This window comes from Notechis scutatus, chromosome 3 (assembly GCF_049901735.1).
Source record: "Notechis scutatus isolate UNSWTSFEM ecotype Mainland chromosome 3, rNotScu1.2, whole genome shotgun sequence".
Taxonomy (NCBI): Eukaryota; Metazoa; Chordata; class Lepidosauria; order Squamata; family Elapidae; genus Notechis; species Notechis scutatus.
Window position 1 is genome coordinate 47,356,047 of NC_142011.1, and position 21,274 is coordinate 47,377,320.

The 21,274-nt window shown below is 38.0% G+C and overlaps 1 protein-coding gene across 8 annotated transcripts in view; it reads left to right on the top strand.

Moving 5' to 3' along the window:
- Positions 1-21,274, top strand: part of PLEKHA6 (pleckstrin homology domain containing A6) — a 214,915-nt gene that overhangs the window by 23,191 nt on the left and 170,450 nt on the right. For 2 of the 8 annotated variants that reach the window (XM_087959714.1, XM_087959716.1), the window contains exon 1: positions 599-926. The exons of the other annotated variants lie outside the window; for them this stretch is intronic. The gene's annotated coding sequence lies outside the window, so the exon portion shown is untranslated. Of the gene's footprint in view, positions 1-598; positions 927-21,274 lie in introns of those variants that run through there. 8 annotated transcript variants of the gene reach the window in all.

Here is a 21,274-nt window from a genome sequence, read left to right on the forward strand (position 1 = left end):
AAACACACACTCCATTTCGAATGATTTCCTTTCAACGTACTTCTCTTTTGGGGGTGGGAATAACAGGATTAATAATCCAGTGTATCTGTACTTCCTTAGTGTGTTAATGAAGGCTGATCTATGCAGAAAACTTGTTTTGTAGGTGCCCACGAATGCAGCTGCATTGCTGCAACCATCTTTGTTGGTAGTGTGCAATTAAAGTGTGACTTTTTAATCAGGCAATTGTGAATGAATGTGGGAGAAAACAGTTTAGCCTCCCTCTCCATAAAGGGAGGGGGACGAGAAAAATAGATCCTTGATTAGCCTGATATTGGTAGCCCCAAAGCTCAAAGTAGCATTTATAATATGTTTGAGTACATAAAGGGAAGGTATCTTTGACCCATATCTAACAAGTGTAGCACATCATCTACAGGGTAGCATCCTTACTCGAGGAAGCTCCTGGAGCCAGGGTGGGCGATGTTGACAAAGCATCTTTTCAAATTTGGGTCAGGAAGAGTTAATCCCACCCTGGTACTATTTACTCCTTGCGCTAAATGACAGAACGGGCATCACGTGATTTTTAAATCTCCTGAGAGCGCATGGAGCATGCCCAGCTCTGGCTCTTGATGCAGGATGCCAGACTCAGTAGCAGCCTCGCATCTTCTCCTTGTCCTACTGAGCTGTGACGATAAATTGGGGAGGGGGAGAACACGGCAATGATTGACTAGCATTGAAGGAGAGGAGCGGACGAGTGAGAAAGAAAGGGAGGGGGAAGAGGGACGGCTGCCATTCTACCAGAGGAAGAGGTGGCCGCGGCAGCAGCAGCAGCAGCAGCAGCCAAAAAAAAAAAAAAGGCTCTTGGTGGAGTGTGAGCAGAGGCAGGGGAGGTCATCGCCATGGCTTGGAATCTGCCCACCTGGAGATGAGCCACACAAAGCCACTGCACAGTGAGTGTCTCTGTATCTCCAAGGCATCGAATAGCTGGATGCTTATATTTGTAGAGGCAGCTAGCCAGCCATTGACAGGTGCATTGCTTGAGCTTTATGGAGGATGTTGGCGAGAGCCAGGGCAATGACAAAGAATCTTCAAACTGAAGGCTACTTCTTCCTGCAAAGCAGAAGAGGAAGCCTCTAAATGTGTGTGTGTGTGTGTGGCGGGAGGGCTCTGCTTGCATTGTATACCCCATCCTGTTTGCTTGCACAGGGGTCTTACTGTGCTGGGCTGTGAACGATGCTGAGCTTGAGTGGCAATGTCACTGGGTAAACGTGCCAGAAAGCATGTGCTGCTCTGAACATGCAGGTAGCCTAGCAGCCTTGATGGACCAGGGATGTACATATGCATGTATTTGTGAAAGAGAGAAACCGCTTGGATGTAGTATCATATTCCTGATATTGGAATTCTTTCGTAAACTTGTCTCCCTCCCTAATTAGGTTTTGGCAGGTAATTAGGGATAAAGATTTGATTTGGTTAAGCAAGGTGGGGATCTCAGCAGTTACCAAAAGGTTTCTTGAGTGCACATCTTCAAAGAGTTTGCTCACAATAACAGCTGGATTGTCTCGGCTCGTTGCCTTTTGCAGACAGCGCTTTAAAAGATATCTGTGTCTAGCAAGAGGGAAAGACTAGAAGTGGGAGAGACAAAACAATCCTTCACAAGATATGTGTAGCAGATAGAGGAAGTCAAGCCGCATTGGGTAAAGGTTATAATTGCAATGCGCTCTGCATGCTGTTCTATGAATAAGCCCCTTTAGATAGCATGGGTTTTACTCATGACTTTTTGGATCGTGTTATAAAGCTTGATTTATGAAACTCTAAAGTTTTCTATTGCTCTAAGTATCCGTTGTGTGCATATATGCTGTGATATGTATGTCTGCATTGGAAGGATTGTCTGATCTTACTGTTAGACGACAGAGGAACAGGAAAGTTGTCGCTTATGTCTTGTGATAACAGGAATCTAGGTGGAATTCAGGTCTGCTCAGCCATCAAGTACATTCTCAAAAATTAATCCAATAGTCAGTTTTAATTTAGGGGGCTATTGAGTACTGCTCAAAATGTGGGTGCGCATGTGGTTGTGCATGCCTCTATGCCATTAGGTATGCATGTGCATCAGCATGAATCTACACTGGTTATAGGCTTCATTGTGTTGTGTGGCAGAGCAATTGTTCACGCTAGCACAGGCCATCATAGCAATTTGTCTCAATGGAATGTGTCTGGTTTTTATAATGCTCTCACTACTGTTTCAGAATAAGATATGGTGGACAAAATGCCAGGGCATATTTGTATGTTATCAGTGCCATTCCCGGAGGTTTGTTCATTGCACATCTATGCCTTGTCTTAAGGGGACATAGCATGTAGTTCTCACTTCAAGCAGTGAACCGGACCTAGAAACGATTAAATACTGATTTAATTTCAGTGCTCGATGAGAAATTTCTCTTTCTGAAAAGTATTACTTTTGACCCGATCATTTTTCTTAAGCAGTCCGCTCTGTTAACTATCAGTGCTGCAAGGATCAACAGGAAACAGTTGTCTCCCAGTAAATTAAGCTGCCTTGAAAACAGGAGTTTCCTTAGCTCCAATTAACAGCAGTCTGTTTGTGATGCAGGATCCGAGCTCTGGGCTCCCTATCACGAGATCTTAGTAACCAGCTTTGCATCTATCTAGAGCAAACAAGGGTTTCTTCTGGCGTATCCAGTGCAGATTGAATAAATCATTTCACTTGCTTAGCTGCTGTTAAGGCTTCAAGATCTGCAGCTTAAACATAGTGCAGTGTGAATGGGTCTAGTGTGAGTTTGAGGCTGAAATCCTTTTCTGTAGCTGCTTCTCCCTCTTTTTCTTGTTGTTACTAGGAAAAACAACCACCAGATTCCCTCTTCCTAAAAAAAGCAGAAAACTGTTTCAATGTATGTGATATTGGAAATCCTGTGCAAAATGAGAGCTGGTTTGATGTAGTAGTTAGGGTATCAGACTAGAAACTGAGAGACTGTGAGTTCTAGTCCAGCCTTGGGCACCAAGCCAGCGGGGTTACCTTGGGCCAGTCACTTTTATCTCAGCCCTAGGAAGGAAACAATGGCAAAACACTTCTGACATCTTGCCAGAAAATTGCAGGGACTTATCCAGGCAGCCTCGAAGAATTGGATACAAATAAAGAAAGCGGGAGGGGGGGGGGAGCAAGGTTACAAAACCTAATCAAGCCCATTAAACAGGGGTCTCTGCTCTTGTGTATTTTTAACACCCCAATCCTAAAAACCATTATACAGAAATAATGTTAACTCCATTGAATCTTGTATGTATATGTTGATGTAATGAGTTTGGTCAAGATATGTGACTGTTTGAACAACTGCTTGGTGAATCACACTTTTGATAGACTGAAATTTTCAACTGTAATAATGCAGTGCACAGGATGGAGAAGCCAAATCCGATCCCTTGTTTTGAACTCACAATAAATTATTTATGCAGTTAAACCACAGAAATGTGCTCTGATTCATGTGGTTTATCTATAAACATGTGTATTATATCTTGTATTTGACTTTTTTTTAATACAACATTTGGGTAAATTTTAGTGCTGTAGGTTTGATAGCTTCAGGTTTGCAAACATTTGTAACATCTTTGCTAAGTATATTACACATTACCTATGCTTGAATTATAATGTAGGCCAGGATCTGTGTGGTTGTCTGTGATAAATAAAATTGGCTCCCGGGTAACTAGGCAGGAAACCTTTGCTAAGTAAAAAAAGAATACTTCTCCAGGATGACCTAATACAAGACATTTGAGTATGCAGTCATACATACATACATACATACATACATACATACATACATACATACATGTTACATTTGCAGACCTATTTGTAACCATTCATTTACTACATTGAAAAAAAATCCTTTCTCATCCATTGTATAACATTTCGGAAGTGAAGGGTTCTGACCATAGTTCCTGTCATATCTGAGCCCTTTTATGGTTGCTGAACTGCAGCATTATTTTTCCTCCTTTTTTTCAGACAAGATGTTGTATATCTCCATAAGTCAATGCTTGAATCTTTGGGGAACATTGGTGACGTTGGGTTAAGATTATATATGTTTTAAGTATAGTTTAGATTTCATACTTGAGTTATGTTGCTTCTGTAGGAGTTAATTTCCCTTATCCTGTCCATTATTAAGGATATTTTTCTCTTTGCTTAAGCCATATTTGTTCATCTTTTTAATTTTTATTTCAAAAAGGCTTAGAATGTAAAAAAGAAATCCTTAAAGGATAAATGTTCATGCAAAACTCACATATACTAAGAGTGCATAGCAACATTTCATAAAATAAAAGACCCTGGGTAAAAATGTGCTCAAATACCTTTTAAATAGGAAGAAAGGAAAAATAATGGGATTTCTTAAGGAAACAAATTTCAGTTATGGTGCCACACCTGAGAACACATTGTGCCTAATATTTTTCAGCCAAAAGAAGGGCAGTGGGGACATCTGACATTTTAGAATACATGTGGTGGGTATTATTCTAAAATGTCTACTATAACAGGGATTTCCAACCTTGGCAACTTTAAGCCTGGCGGACTTCAACTTGAAGTCGAAGTCGTCCAGGCTTAAAGTTGCCAAAGTTGGAGACCCCTGTACACTCATTTCCACAGAGGTCAGTCTGGTGAACTATTGCCCACTATCTCTTCTCCTGCACTAATACCCAGTTTACCTGTCTCTTTTTCTTGGCCAGGTGACACATCACTAAAGTAAGTCATACTCAGCTTCACCTATCCACCATTTATATTAAAGAATGGTGGTGGGGCTTCTGCAGGCCCAGAAATTTTCTTCAAAATAAAAGTAATAGTGTAGAGAGGAAATATCACCAAGCACTTTCACATTCTGGGGGAAAACAGAGGGTTGCCACTGAAAGTCTGGGGAAAAAAAACTCAGAAAAGAATCTGGGAATTTTTACTGAATGGGCCTTCTATTCCCATCTCCACCTCACAAAAAAATGCACATCTCTAATATTACAGTAAATCTCAGGCTTTCCATTTAAATGGCAAAAGAAGCTTAGCCACAAAGAGCAGGACACAATGTCAGGAGACTCATAAAATTTTTACATAATTTAAAATCATGTATGGAAGGAAACTGTTCTGCATTTTTTGTAAAATGTATAAAATCATTTCTTTGAAGTAAGTGCAGACAATTTAACTATGACTTTTCTTCCAGAAACATATTTTTTTGCATAATAACACAACTTGACTATCATTCTGTGTAATTAAGGCATTCTTTCGTTAAATTGTACTTCTTGCTTTTTTCAGATATGAAAAATATTATTTTTAATCCTTTAAGTTTCTTCATTAACTCACTTCTTATCTAGGGATGAGTTGCAAAGTTTCTTGCTCATTGCAAAGTATTTGATGGAGGACTCTTCATAAACTCCATTTCTGCTTTGGGTACTGGCCTGGGCTGTTTGTAGCAAGCTGAGATAGATGTCTATGTAATTCCTGCTAGTGCTGGGTGGCTGTGTGCTACTGTGGACACATGCTGTTATATAAGCAAAGTCCGCCCACCAACACTGATCTATTGAAGAGTCTGATAAACTTCCAAGAAATTTTGTATTTCTGGAACATGTTTTGAAGCTACTTTGGCATAGTACAGCCTTTCCAAACTGTGGCTGTCTAATCTATTCCGAGTGACAGTTCATAGGACTCTATGCTAGCTGAAAGTCTTGCCCGTGATCAGAGAGCCATAACCTCCTATAATGTATGACAATAGATGAATACAATCATCTGAAAGGACACCTTCCCCTTGACTCAGAAAACTTTAAGCTTATAACTAATCTCTTACATTTCTGCTAGGGTTCACATATACTCTCTGTTGGATGATAGAATAGTAATGTATCTAGAAGTTCATGAAAATAAGTAGAAGCCTGTTTGGTTGAGATTCTTCAAAAGAGCCATATATATAAGATTGTACACATGGGCATGAGTTTTTGTAAAGTTGATAGTAATACTGTTCATTGCATATTGATCTTAATGGTTTGGTTTTTTTCTGAAGCAAAGCCAAAGAGAATTTGATGATATAAGATGTATTATTAACAAACAAAAAATGCAAATGCCCTCCTTGGCTTTGAACAAGCATCCATGTGGAAAATTTGTGTATTAAAAAAAAAAATCAAAGGAAAGATTTCCATACTGAATTTGTAAGGACACATATTGTTTTGTTGCTTGCTAACAATGATCTGCCTCCCCCAATCCCTTTCTAGTCTAGTATTTGAAATGAGCCCCCTTGAAAGGTGAACTGTTTTTTTATCCTGATACACATTTGTACAACACATTCTCTCTCTCTCTCTCTCTCTCTCACACACACACACACACACACACAAATATTTACATCCTGTATCCCCACAAGCCTTAGATCTGTCAAAATTAATTTTCTCATCAGGAGTTTTCAATGCAAGGCATCATTGACAGGGAAGAATATTGCTTTACGGAACACAAGTTGCCACCAAGGACTATAGTATATGAATATTGCCTGTTCCCTCCTTCTGAGTACTCTGCCGTGCTGTTCCCCCATCCCCCGCCATTTTAGTATATGTTATAGCAAGATTACAAAAAAAAAGAAGAAGAATAGAATGCAACAAACATAAATAGGTAAATCCTAAAATATTTTCCGGGTCTCATGGCCAGGAAAAATCCTAAAGAAAATAGAAGAAAGGATAACAGAAGAAAATAATAGAAAAATATTAAATAAAAATACTAAACAGCTACAAAATATATTAAATACATAGAAACTAGTCATTACTGCTGTAACTTCTAGAAATCCACTATTCTACTTGAGAAAAATGAAATAAGGACATGTGTGATAAATGGCTTTCAAGCAGTTGCTATCCCGTACAAGGATGCCTACCAAATTATTTAAGCCCAGCACTATAATCATACAGTTCAACAAATAAGGTAATTTGTGGAAATAGCAGCATTTTGCTAGATCACAGGTGCACATATTTAGGCTTCATGTTTCAATTCAAGAATTGTATTTTAATTCCAAAATAGTATCTTGATTGGGCTGTAGATCAAACCTATTCTTCTCAGAAGCCTTAAAGAACACATATGTCAGGAGCATTATGATGGATAGCTTTCTTCTCACATAAATACTTATTTTTAGTGACTTTTTTTTAATACTCAGTTTGTGGATCTGCACAATGCAATTCTACAAGACTATAATATCCTCCCTCCTTTTTTTATGTTTATCTGAAGCTGCTGGTGAACTGGAGAGGTTAATCAAAATATTAAAGTGAGATGACCTGAGAAGTATTTCCATGTGTCATTTAAGTCAGGTAGAACTGCTTAGAGTCAAAATGAAGATTCAGAAACAGACTAGAAAAAGACAAAAAAAAATGAAACCAAATGTTAATACAGGACATGCCTGCAGTTGCTTTCTGGAACTACAGCAGATGCAAATGACATTGTACCAGGCAATCTGTGGACACTTCTCTTATTTTTGCTAGGTTCTCAGTCCAATCTGACCTGATGGCAAAGCCCAAGCTTTTAACATCATTTTTATTTCTAAGAATACCACAGCTCCTCTTATTCTCAGCAACCCTGAGAATGATTTATTACCTCATATCATGCAATCAAGTGTCTTTGAATCTATGTAGAATGGATAAGGGAATACAGAAGCACAAGGTATACTATCAATTTGTGTCTGATATATTTTATCAAAATGGCATCTTTTGTTTATCACCTCATCTCTCATGCAGTCATATATGCATATTTGGCTGTCAAAATGAAGTGTTTCACTTTTTAGATGAGGCGGTTCAGACAATTGATCTTTCACTGCAGGTGATTATTTCTCCTCCCATATTAGGATCAGACATAAATTAGATTACTTCTCATAGTCTATAGCACACAATAGATAGACTCTGTGGTTGTTATATTTTAGAAAAGCATATGCTCTTGCATATGGTATAAACAAAGGATTTACATGCATGTTGGACCTATCTAACATTCTGGTAACTTCTTCAAAGAAACAAAAGTATAATGAATTGGCAACAAAACAACAAAAAGAACAAATCTTCCCTGAATGCAGCCAAAAAGAAGAATCTCCTCATGTTTCTTTGGAAGATCATTGCTATTAGGTTTTTTTTTTTTCAAATGCACAATTTCTATATTGAGATTTCTCTCATTCGTCCATGGCCTTTATTTCATGCTCTCAGATCTAACTATTTATATTATTCTTTGAACTGTTGTCTGTAGAGACTTCAATTATGTTCCCACATCTCTCTAAGGATAATGTAGTTGATTTTATATTCATTGAACAGCATGTCTAAATTCAGTGATTATGATTTGTAAACTATGACATGGCTTAGAGTTGTACATGATGGCTTCTACAATAAACTTTGACATAATATTTACAAACCCATTCTTAAAATAGTGATTGCTATAAGCTAATGCTGCTAAAATATGAAGTAAAGGATTTAGGAGCAAGTGACAAGAAATATTACAGCCAGAGGGTTTTGTCATTACAATAATACAAACTCTACTTGGCCCTGTTGGTAAATGGACTTTTTAATGACCATATATAGAACTTTAAAGCAAGTATGCCTGTTTCTTTCTCCCTTCCCCAATATTTGATTCCTTAAACTTTTTTTTGGTTTATTATGCATTTTGCTAAAGGATATCTGGGAAGATCATCTAATGCATAGATGAGAGCTGAACTTTCACAGAAACATGTTTCATCCAAATTATGAAAATATCAATTTGGGAATATATGTTGGGACTGAATCTTTAAAAAAGAACATGAGTTTAAGCCTGCTGGCCTCCTTTGTTCCCCAAGGTATTAACAAAAGAAACATAGCTCTGCATCCTCTAAATACACCCCCCTCCTCAATCTACTATGGTTTCTTCTAAAACAGCTTGGCTTACAATTGTTTGGTATGCAGCCCAGGTCCATGCATTTTAGTGAGAGAGTCTGATTGGGTTTGCATGTATTGAATGCAGTTCATCACCATGCATGAAGCAGGAGCTTTTGGAGACAGATTTCTGCAGAAGGGTGACCTCAATGTTTTGGGAGAAAATTGGATGTATTATTCAGGATAATGCACCAGGAAAGAACCAGATGAAACTTGCATGAAATGAGTCTTTGCAAGTATTTGCTTTTTAAAATGTTCCCATCTTACTAGAGATATAGTAGTTCAGATTTAGATTGCTCACTGATTAGAATATTAAAAAGAACTGATCTTTGAATAAAAGACAAGAGTATAGTTCTGGGAAAAAAAGATATACGGTATATGTCATATGCAAAATAGTTTAAATGTTTAAATAGCAGTACTCTTATTATTTGACAGCATTTCCAAAAGTCCAGCATGTTGGGGAAATGCAGGTGAAAGATATTTACGTTGAAGTAATTAAAGTTGATGTTCCATTGTGATAAAGTCTATGATAAAATGTTGAAGACCTGAAATGTCAGGACTATCTAAAAGTAATGCTGTATTGAATTATTCAGGTCACACATATTGAATTCTTACAGCAAACTAAACTAGGATAAAATGGGGCTGACTTGTTTGTGGTTCAGTGTATTATAGAAAACCTAGCCATTATCTTAACCCGTTTTGTGAATCAGGACCTGTGTTAAGGTACAATATGATATACTTTTTGGGCACAGAATGTTGTGTGATAACAACAATTGTCTTTTGTGTTGTTGGGATTAGCAGTAAGTGCATTGTTTTGCTTAGTCAAATTTGCTGTCAAATTTTTCTTACCTCAATGTTAACGTATTATCTCTGCTCTGAATGACTAAACATAAGTAAGGTAAGCTTTGGAAAAAAATTCAGCTGCTAAATCAAGGTAAAGCTTGTCTTGAGCATATGGGATTCCTACTGACCCTCCCCCACAAGAGATTATTCGTAACTGAGTGATAGGCATTTAAAAGTAAAATGAAGGGAACTTGAATTCCTGCTTTGGTCTAAAACTTTAGGACTACAAAAATACAATCTTAAATTTGGCAGATTCAGATTTTTGGGACATAAATTTAAAAATAATATAATAACATTGTGTTTTCTTCATGAAGAAAGGAACAGGAATATTTTGATTGGGGTCAATGACCACACACAGAGATATGTATAAAAGAACTAATTTCAGTGTATGGTTTAATAAATTCAAGGACTTTACCAATTCAGCAGAGCCCCTTATCCTTAAGGGAGTACTAAATGATTTTATTGGTTAAAGAAATGAATTTGAATTAATCCGGTTAGAAATTTGGATGGGATTCTGCTTTGTTAGGGTAAGGGTCTGGGTATTTGATTTTTACTTTATTTATCTACTGCAGAGATCTCCAAACTTGGCAACTTTAAGACTTGTGGACTTCAACTCCCAGAATTCTCCAGCCAGCATAGCTGGCATAGCTGGCTGGAGAATTCTGGGAATTGAAGTCCACAAGTCTTAAAGTTGCCAAGTTTGGGGACCCCTGATCTATTGGGATCTGAATACAGCCCAGCCCCTGCTCAAGCTTAAAGCTGGCTTTGTGATTGGAGAGCTGGCAGAACCTCTCAGCCTGACTTAGTTCATAAGCCTGGTGTGAGGATAAAATGGGAGACATCTAAACTCCACTCTGGGCTCTTTTGTAGGGAACTTTGGAATTTTAAATAAACAAGTAGGTATGAAATATTCAATGAAAATATAAGCAACACTAGACACTGGAGAGGAAAAAGCAGGGGAGAATTGTATATACTAATTTGTGACCAGATATGAAAAGAATGAAAGCTTTTCACATGTTCATGACAAATTGAAACTCTTTACATATTAGAAGGTTCTAATTTGCAACCCTTTGCAAATGTCAATATAGGTTAAAATCAAAGATAACTGTCACTGGCCCATGAAAGAGGAAGGCAGGGGGTCAAATTCAGATATTGACAATCTTTTCATTGGAATCTCCAACATGCCAAATGAAAGTGTGCCAGAATTTGCATTAATGTAATCGTGTGGATGGATTTCAGGCAGCTGCTTTTGTTTCATCCCTTTAAGCTCTAGGAAAGCTTTGTGCCTTGACCTCTGGCCTGTCTTCATCCCATCTCCACTCACTCAGCCACCCCCCCTCCTTTCAGTTCCTTGATGGACTCTAATGAGTCTACAGCCCCACCAACAACCACTTAGACAGGCGTTAATTGTAGGTGCTGGGAAAGCAATAATTAAGAGATAATGAGGAAGCCTTTGTGTGAGTCTGGGCGTCCTGTGCCCATGTCAGCAAACACGCTGTTTGGGTGCTGAACACCCAGTTAGTCCTCTTTACGGGCTTAGCTTGCTGGCTAAAATGGAGCTGATGCAATCAGCCGAAAACACCCTGGAAGCTTGCCAATGCTCAGCAACTACTTTTGCTATTAAAAGAGTCAAGGGAAGAATTTCTAAGGGTGTGATATTTTTTGTACAGTTTTAGGATATGACCATACTCCTTAAAGCTGATGGCATATGCTTGTCTTCTGACTGACTTCTTATTGCTTTTTTCTTTCAACCCACCTTTGCACAGCACACTGGTGAAAGTAGTTTGATTAAATACCAATGTTAATAAATGAAAGAATTAAAAAAAAAATCCTGAATTTCCACATTAGCTAAAGATACGACTTGTTTGCATTGGCTTAGCGTGACTTGCTACTTTGTGAATCATGGTTTATGGCTTAGTGTTATATGTAGGAACAGATCACTTTGTACTTTTTTTCAAGACAACATGGTTAAAATAAGGCATGTCTTAGCACTGAAAAAGTTGATGAATAAATTCTATTAATGGCATTGAAATAAGTTCAGGAAAGAGGGCGAAGCAACTTTTAATCAATTGTCACCAATAGCTTGCATTTATCATGGTTTCTAATATTTATCAGATGTATATTCTACCTTTCTAAATTACTAAATTTAATTCTAAATTGTTATATCCCAGCCAGAGCCACTTTGGGTCAGATGGGCAGCTATAAAAAAAAAGCAATAAATAAATTGATATTCTTATCCTAAAACCTTTAACTTTGAATATCAATTTAGAAAATAACTTCAGATTAGCAGCAGCCTTGTTTTCTTTTAAGGCAAAAATCTTGGGTTATTTGGAACACTAATAAATTAGAATATAAGATTTAACAGACTCAAGCTGCTTCAGCAGAAGAAAGTCTTTTAAATGCCTTAAATCCTTTGCATATGCAATGCAACAGACTAATGCAAGAGTTGACACACCGATAAGGAAGTTGATCCTTGTGTGTGAACATGGGGTGTCATCAAATAAAAGCTTGTTGTCCATGCAATGGGTGAATAGAAATGATTGCGTAAGTTTGTACTCTGCAGAAATGCGTGAAAGGCTGATCCAAGTTCAGCTTCCACTTGGTGAATAGGGGCAAACAGGACAGTAAATATAAACCCAGCCACCTTCTCTTCAGCAGAACATTTCTTCACTTATCACATGCCTTCCCACACATTTACAGGCTTTTGCCTTTGCCCTAAAATCCCTGTGCTTAAATTCACAGTGTCTGACTTCTAAAAGGAGAGATGTTATTAAAAATTATCTGATGTGTTTTTATAAGCCACATATCTTTTTGAGCATAGGTTGATTTCTTTTTTTCTTCTATTTCTGGTTTCTTAGTATGAGAATGGAGCACATGTTTGCTCTTCTACTAGCAGTTTACATTTACTTTTATCAAGAAAAGTACCTCCTACTCTTGACATCCACAACTGCTTATAAGAATAAACACAAATGTATAAAATATGCAGGTGGGAAAACAATAAACTATATAAATAGAACTTGCAAATAAAAGATTACATTATGAACGTTCCTAATTCCAGGGAATCAACCAGGGATGCCAATCATCCAGAACACTCCTATTCACTATCCCGTCTGGTTTATATTTATACAAAGAGTTATTTACATTTCATAACTACCAAGTACTTTTTGGGGACTGTACTGCCATTTTGCTTCCTTCTAAGTTTCTAATTTCCCTAGCTGACTCTCATTTTGTATACTTCTGTGAACTTGGAAACGTCAACCACGGAGTGCCTGCATGCCTGCTCATACCTGTGAGTTGCATTATGGTTCACTTCAGTCAGCAACTTATAGGGAACCAGAGAATCACACTTTGCTATCACAGTAACAGGATAACTTATTTGATAGTGCTCACTGGTTTCTATACAAGATCAGTCATTCACTAAATAACAGAACAGAATAACAGAGTTGGAAGGGATCTTGGAGGCCTTCTAGTCCAACCTTTCTACTCAGGCAGGAAACCCTATAACATTTCAGACTAAAGGTTGTCCAATCTCTTCTTAAAAACTTCCAATGTTGGAGTATTTACAACTTCTGGAGGCAAGTTGTTTCACTGAATAATTGTTCTGTCAGGAAATGTCTTCTTAGTTCTAGGTTGCTTCTCTCTTTGATTAGTTTCCATCCATTGCTTCTTATCCTGCCTTCAGGTGATTTGGAGAATAGGTTTACCGCCCACCCCTTCTTTGTGGCAACTCTTTAGATCGGGATGTCAAACTTGCGGCCCACAGGCCAGATGCGTCACATGCTGGCTACGCCCACCTCCATTTTAGCAAAGGGGGGAAAAGTAGCAATACATCACGCGACGACACGACAACGTGAGTTTGACACCCCTGCCTTAGATATCGGAAGACTGCTATCATGTCCTTCATTAAACTAAATCTTTCCCTACCGAAAAGCAGCCTGTGATGCAGAATGAGGTTCTGTGAAAGAGGTAATCGAGAGAGTGCTTATAGCACCCCTGTTTTGTCACAACAGTACCAAATGATCCTTCAGCCATTTATCATAGGAGAGCTTCAAATTGAATAAAGAAGGGGGAAACACACACTGGCCTCCCTGCTTTCTCTCTCAGACTTCCAGATCCAGGTAGTCCTCGACTTATGACCACAATTGAGCCCAAAATTTCCATTGCTAAATAAGACAGACAGTAAATGAGTTTTGCCCCATTTTATGACCTTTCTTGCCCCATTTGTTAAGTTAATAGATTGTTAAGTGAATCTGGCTACCCCATTGACTTTGCTTGTCAAAAATTTGCACAAGATGATCAAATGACCTCAGGACACTGCAACCATCATAAATACATGCCAATTGCCAAGTGTCTGAGTTATCATATCACCATGGGGATGATGCAATGGTCGTAAGTGTGAAAACTGGTCATAAATCACTTGTTTTGGTGCCGTAACTTTGAATAGTCACTTAACAAATGGTTTTAAGTTAAGGACTAGCTGTTGTCTGAAACAGGGATGCTCCTGCATTAGCTTGAATGCAGGTAAAAATCTCCCTGTGATCAGGCTGTTTTCTTTATTAGGATCCTGATTACCAATCCTGGAAATAACTAACTTTTTAAAGGACAAGTATACAGTATTAAATTATCAAAACCTCTAGCTATCCTGGTGAACCAGTATCAGTAGAAAGTAGGCATTTTTAACATTATGCTTATATACCAGGGTTTATTCTTAATAGCCTCAGTGTTCAATTTTTTAAAAATAATATTGTCTTGAAGTGATTTAACCTGAAAATGTTACAAGATCCTATTACAGGCTCTATTATGGTACCAAGAGCAGCTCATCATGTCTCTGAAAAAGAAAACAACCTTAAGGACAATAATACTCATACTTTCTATAAGTAATGTTGAATATTTTCACTTGTAACATCTGTTTCTTATAATATGCACTTTAACGGGAATGTAGAAATGAGAAATATGTGGCTTAAAAAAATAGGCTAGAAAAAGAATAAAATCTTGGCTAGCAATTGGTGGAGGTGGGTTTGGGAGATAACTGAATGGAAATCATTTTTTAAAAACAAGATCTACAGTAAAGATACCAATTCCTACAACAAATATAGAACCAATGAGTTATTAAAGAGTTTATGATACTGGAAAGTTATGTTAAAAAGCTAAGTTTTAGAGGCAATATCTGGTTTGTCAGTGCAAAGTTGAGAACAATGCAATTTAAGACAGCTAGAAACTGACCTGGACATTAAAAAAAAAATCAAGAAAATATTGACTTGTATCTGATGATGCTGACAATTATCATTCCATTAAATATGGTTGTTTTAAAGGGAATAAAATGTGAAGTGGTGGCCTTTTTGTCCCTTTTTCCTCAAAGTTTACTTTAGGAAATAAATCCAAGAAGCAATTTTCTTACAAACTTCTGATCAGCTGTTGTTTTGGCCAAAATACAAAATTTCAGAGAATATTTATGAGTATCTAGAGATAGGAGTATTAATTTTTGCTGAATACCGATGCATATTACAAAGCATCATAAAACATAAACAATACATACCACTTTAGTCAGACTATAAGTATATAAGTAAGTATAAGTATATAAGTAAGTATAAGTATATAAGTAAGTATAAAACTTACTTTTATAATAATATATAAAACATATAATATCTTACCATATATGACACAGATGATATTCAAGTCCCATTGTTGCAAATAGTGCTAGACAAAAGACATAAACAGTGCTCATTGGGATGAGTGCAGCAGTCAGAGTCAGGGATGAATTTCAAAGGGTTGTGTTTAGTATATTTAGTGATACTGTACAACAGCCTAGACAAAATACATTTCTCTCATAATTTAGGACCATTAATTATGTATTGTAAAAAATGTGTCTGAGCCGCAACCCAACCACCCACGTTACTTAAGCATTATGATTAGATCAAATTAATGAAAGGTAAAATTAACCCGATACAAACACAGAATAAATTGGCTTTTCTTTCCAGATGAATAGGACACATTCACCCAAATAAGGCACCAGAAAATCTCTCTTCCTAGGTAACAACGTATTAGTTTCTTGATGAAGTGATTTCTTGATGACATTACTTCCAGATGCAGATGGGAGTTGTAAATGTAAGGGCATTCTTTTTCTTAGAGAAAAGGCATCTTAACTTATTCTTTTCTTCATAGTTTTCTATGTGAAATAAGCTTTCTTTATTTGTTGGGCAATACCTAAATATGCAATACAGGTAGTCCTCAACATAAAGCAGTTCTTTTAGTAGCTGTTCAAAGTTACAACAGCACTGAAAAAGTGACTTATGATCGTTTTTCACACTTATGACTGTTGCAGCATCCTCATGGCCACATGATCAAAATTCAGCCACTTGGCAACTCGATCATATTTATGATGATTGCTGTGTCCTGAGGTCATGGGATCAGCTTTTGCAACCTTCTGACAAGCAAAGTCAATGGGGAATCCAGATTCACTGAACAGCTATGTTACTAACTTAATGCATGCAGTGATTCAGTTAACAACTGATGCAGGAAAAGTCATAAAATGGGGCAAAACTCACTTAGCAAATGTTTCACTTAGCAACATAAATTTGGGGCTCAATTGGGGTCGTAACTCGAGGACTACCTGTACTCACCTGCAGCCTAAAACAACGTAGTCCAAAAGAAAAGTATGAACAAGTCATCTAAAAGGACTCATGTCATAATATTACCACCTAATTAAGGAATATTGAGATAAGTGCATATCGCATGGCTGAGCATTGATTTGTTGCTCTTTTAGCAGGAATGAATATCAGAAGCATTTTAGTTAACATGCTCTGTTTACCTAAAGATTTTGATTATGAACTCTGTGAATGAATATAATATTGACATAACTTTGAAATCTAGGAAGCTTCTTCTCAGTATCCCTGCAATGTGAGGAGACAATTCTTGCTCAACATCACCATTTCTTGGTTCTTAACAATGCCCCTGGCAATGAATTCAGTGCATTATCCTTCCTGCATAATTAAAAGGGATGGAAGAGTCTTGTTGGATTGAAGTGAGATCCATTTAGTCTAGAATGTATTCTAAGAGGACTGCTGTGGCTTCCCTGTTGTTTATCCCTGGCATCCTGATTGTGAAGTGGCAGTTCCATTTAACCTATAATGGCTAATAGCTGTCGATCCAATCTCCCCTGAATGGGCCTGTTTTTTTTTTTCTTTCAAAAAGCCATCTAAAAGCCATTTTCAGGAATCTGCCTCTTTGTAAGGGCTTTTAACGAACACTCTTGAGAACCAAATCTTTTGTTCAGCCCCGCCTTCCTTGCTTGCTTTGGTCTTTTATATGGGTACCTTTCTTTGGGTCAAGAAACTCAACCTTGCTCATTCACTAAGTAGCATCAGTACTGTCCAGAGAGGGGGCAGGAAGAAAAAGGCTGCAGCACAACCAAGCACACAGCATTGCTTGGCAGGCTTGGGTGAAGCTTTGGCATAGCTTGATAGGAGGCATTTTGCTCTGAATTGACAATATGCCTTTTTGTTTTCTGCATTGGCACATTAAACTAATATTTCTAGAAAGATGGAAGCAGCTATGGGAACATATAATGAAATAAGTGTGACATCATCTCATAAATGCCACAACTTATATACTGGTATCAGACTAGTGGTTGGAAGTATATAATGATAGTGATGATGCCATTCTGTGTCATTATTTCAGTATCCCTGTGGCTTGCTAGAGACATGGATGGGAGCAGCCTAAGTGATACGCACATGCACCACAAATGGCATCTAAGCAATATTAAAAAGAACTGGAGAAAGTAATAAGTTTGATACTTTTGGTGCCCAAGGTTTTCCCCATTAAGACAACATACTTTGCCAAACTCACCCAGCATCTTACAACAATAACAGTTTGTTTTCCCTCTCATTGAATATCACTGACCCATTTGGAAAAAGGGATCCTTTGGCCTTTCTGTTTCTAAAAAGAAAAATGATCTAATTAGTTATGTGCTATTTGTAGACATAAAATAAACTTTCAGATGTATCCGTGCTGCTTTTGAGGAGGGCTGCTTCCTGTACAGGTAGTCCTCCACATACAACACAATTGAACCCAAAATTTCTGTTGCAAAGTGAGACAGTTTTAAGTGAGTTTTGCCCCATTTTACAATCCTTGTGGCCACAGTTATTGAATCACTGAAGTTTTTAAGCTAGTTATAGCAATAGCACTTAGACTTATATACCACTTCACAATGCTTTACAGCCCTCTGTAAGCAGTTTACAGAGTCAGCATATTGCCCCCAACAATCTGGGTCCACATTTTACTGACCTCGAAATAATGGAAGCAGAGGTGGTATTCATCAGGTTCTGACCAGTTCTGGAGAATCGGTAGCGGAAATTTTGAGTAGTTTGGAGAACCGGTAAATACCACCCCTGACTGGCCCTGCCCCCATCTATTCTCTGCCTCTCGAGTCCCAGCTGATCAGCTTCTTTTGTTGCCCTGCACAGGAGAACAGAGCTGGAAAGCAGGTTAGTGGGGTGGGGAGGGAATGGGATTTTGCAGTAACCTTCCCCTGGAGTGGGGTGGGAATGGAGATTTTGCAGTATCCTTCCCCTGCTATGCCCACCAAGCCATGCCACTCCCACAGAACCGGTATTAAAATTTCTTGAATCCTATCACTGATTCTAATCACTGAGCCATCACAGCTCCTTAACATGGTTGTTAAACGAATCTGGCTTCTCCCTTGACTTTGCTTATCAGAAAGTATCAAAAAATGACTCTGAAACTATGAACCAGTTGCCAAGCATCTGAATTTTGATCGCATGACCAGGCAATAGTTGTAAGTGAGAAATATGGTCAGAAGTCACTTTTTTCAGTGCCATTCAAACAATCACTAAATGAACTGTTGTAAGTTGAGGACTACCTGTAATTTGTCTTTGCTAATAAAGACTGCCAGAAGGCAATGTGTTGAGAGCTCCTAGTTTTCCCTGTAATAGAGTGAAACGTCCTCTTAGCTAGCAATTTTTGTTATATTAGCTGTAATAATAAAGAAAAAACAAAGCGAGAGGATAGCAGTGCAATCTTTTAGTAGGACAGCCAGAATGACCAATCTTAAAAATTGGACTGCTTTTGGAGTAATCAGTCAAAGCTTGCTTGCAGAAGTTTAAAAAGTTAGAGTGAAATGTAGGAGAGCCACCCCTTTGCCTTCTTTCTGAACCTCTCTTTATTTTTCTGGCAATCCCTTTTCTGCTAATTTCATTACAGCTAATAGCATTATGCCCAAACCTTTCAGAAGCAATTTTGAATGCTGCCCTACAATTATTTTCACCACTGTTGTGCTTGTAGTGCCGCACGGATTGCCCACAACCGGATCAGTTCCCTCTCCAATTGATCATGGGGAAATGCAAATGTTGGTGCACAACAGGTTTGTCTCCTGTTTATTACAATGAGGAAAAAAAGAAACTATGGTTCAATTTAAAGAAGTATGGTGAAAATATAGCAAAGTGTGGTAGTGCTTCGACTTCGGCAGGGAAGAAAGCTGAGAACCCGAGAAATGGAATGAGGCAAGAAGTTTTGCCAATGGGAGACCATCTGGTTCATCATTCTAACTTAAATCCAGAAGTTAATCAGATCAACCACAACCAATCAGTTACCCAAGCCCAGTGGCATCATGGGAGGAACGCACTACTGCAAAATCAATCCAGATTAGCATAAGTACTACTTATGGAGGGCTCGTGGAGGGTCTATTTCCATAATCACGCAGCATAATACATTGCACTTTCTAGCAGTATGAACTGATTAGTTAAAGAAAGCTTTTAAAATTAGTTCAAGGGCTGCATGAAATGAGGCTGCATCTTCCTACAGTCCCACAGCTACAGGCTGCCTATCTTCACACAGGATTTTTCTAGAAACAATCCTCCCCCTTGGCAATCATTTGCATAGTGCTTTGTAATAAGTAAAACCTCATATAAATTCAGTGACATATTTTCAAATGTTGGCATTCCTATGTGATTTCTCATGAAATTTCAGAGTTTTTAAAAAGTATTTCATGGGAGCAGTGATGCCTCTTGGGGGTCTGGTGCCCCTCATGCACTATACAGACCTCCCCCCCTTTATTTTGTTCTAGCATCCAAAACTTCCTTGGAGATGCTCTTCTGAAGGACAATTAGAATTAACATCTATGTAATATCAATATCCAAAATCAGTGGGAAGTGGCTCTGGAATTTGGTGGACAAATGCTGGAATATTGTCAAAATTTGATAAAAAAAATATTTTGACAGTAGCACTAGCACTAGCTCTTAAACTTATATACTGCTTTACAGTGCTTTACAGCTCTCTCTAAGCGGTTTACAGAGTCAGCATATTTCTCCCAACAATTTTGGGTCCTCATTTTACTCACCTCGGAAGGATGGAAGGCTGAATCAACCTTGAGCGTGGTGAGATTTGAACTGCCAAATTGCAGGCAACCGGCAGCTGGCAGAAGTAGCCTGCAGTACTGCACTCTAACCACTGTGCCACTATGGCACAATGCGATGTACAAGCCAAGGCTGTACCTGGTTATGACAAACAGTTGGCAAACAGCTGGGAGTATAGAAAGACTATGGAGCAAGTGTTACCTGTTATTCTTCTGGGATATGATTTTCTAAAGTATGCAAGCTCTCTGTTGTTGAACTATTCACATTTATGTACAACATAAATTGGCTCTGGTGCCTCTGGCGTCTCAGCAATTTATCCAGCTGTCTGGGGATCTGGCCCACAGTAGCTCATAGTTTTCCTGAATAGTCTGTCATTGCATTTCAGTTCAGTTCAGATTTTTATTTTTATTTTTCAGCAAGGCAGAGAGCCATCTAACCTCCTCTGTGGTATATATTTCTCCTTGAATTATGAATGCTTAGCATTTTTGGTGTGGGTGGAATTCTGGTCTTATCTTGAAAAACAGTAAGATTCCTCTGGTGCCTATAGGGGCTAAAACTTGTTTTAAAATACTCATATTTTCGTCAAATCACGTGTGACACTCAAATGCTAAGCACATTTGCATTTATATGCCAACGCAGTCGTTTTAGCTTTTGCTATTACAGTAAAGGGCAGATCTTAGAGCAACTTTCCTTCGAGATTTTCCAGGGTTTATTTAAGCCAATGTGTTGAACTAACACAGAGTAGACCAAAAAGGGCATTTCCCCCCCTTTTATCTCCAACACTTCACTTTCTGATATAATCTTTTTCTTTTCTCCCAAGCAAAAAATAATAGGGAAGGAATTCGTAGCTCTTATTAGTGATCTGATCTTGCAGAGGTCTTCTGAAATTAAGGCAAGGTTTTTATGAAATAACCCAGGAGCCACAAATGGACTATGTCTGTGATATCTCTTATTTTGAGGGGGGAAACCCTGACAGGTAGCCCTGATGGATTTACAGATGATTTGAGAATCAGGTAAGAAGTTATTATTAACTTCATTCATATGATATATGAATTTTAAAAAGAATAAGCAGGTGGGGCGGGGGAGAGATGATAGTAATGTATTCCATTTATAAATTTCCTGTGATTTCCTTCATTTATTTCTTTTTGCTATAAAAAAATAACAATAGCAGCAACCACAACAAAAGACCCTGTTAAGGTGAAAAAGAGTCTGCA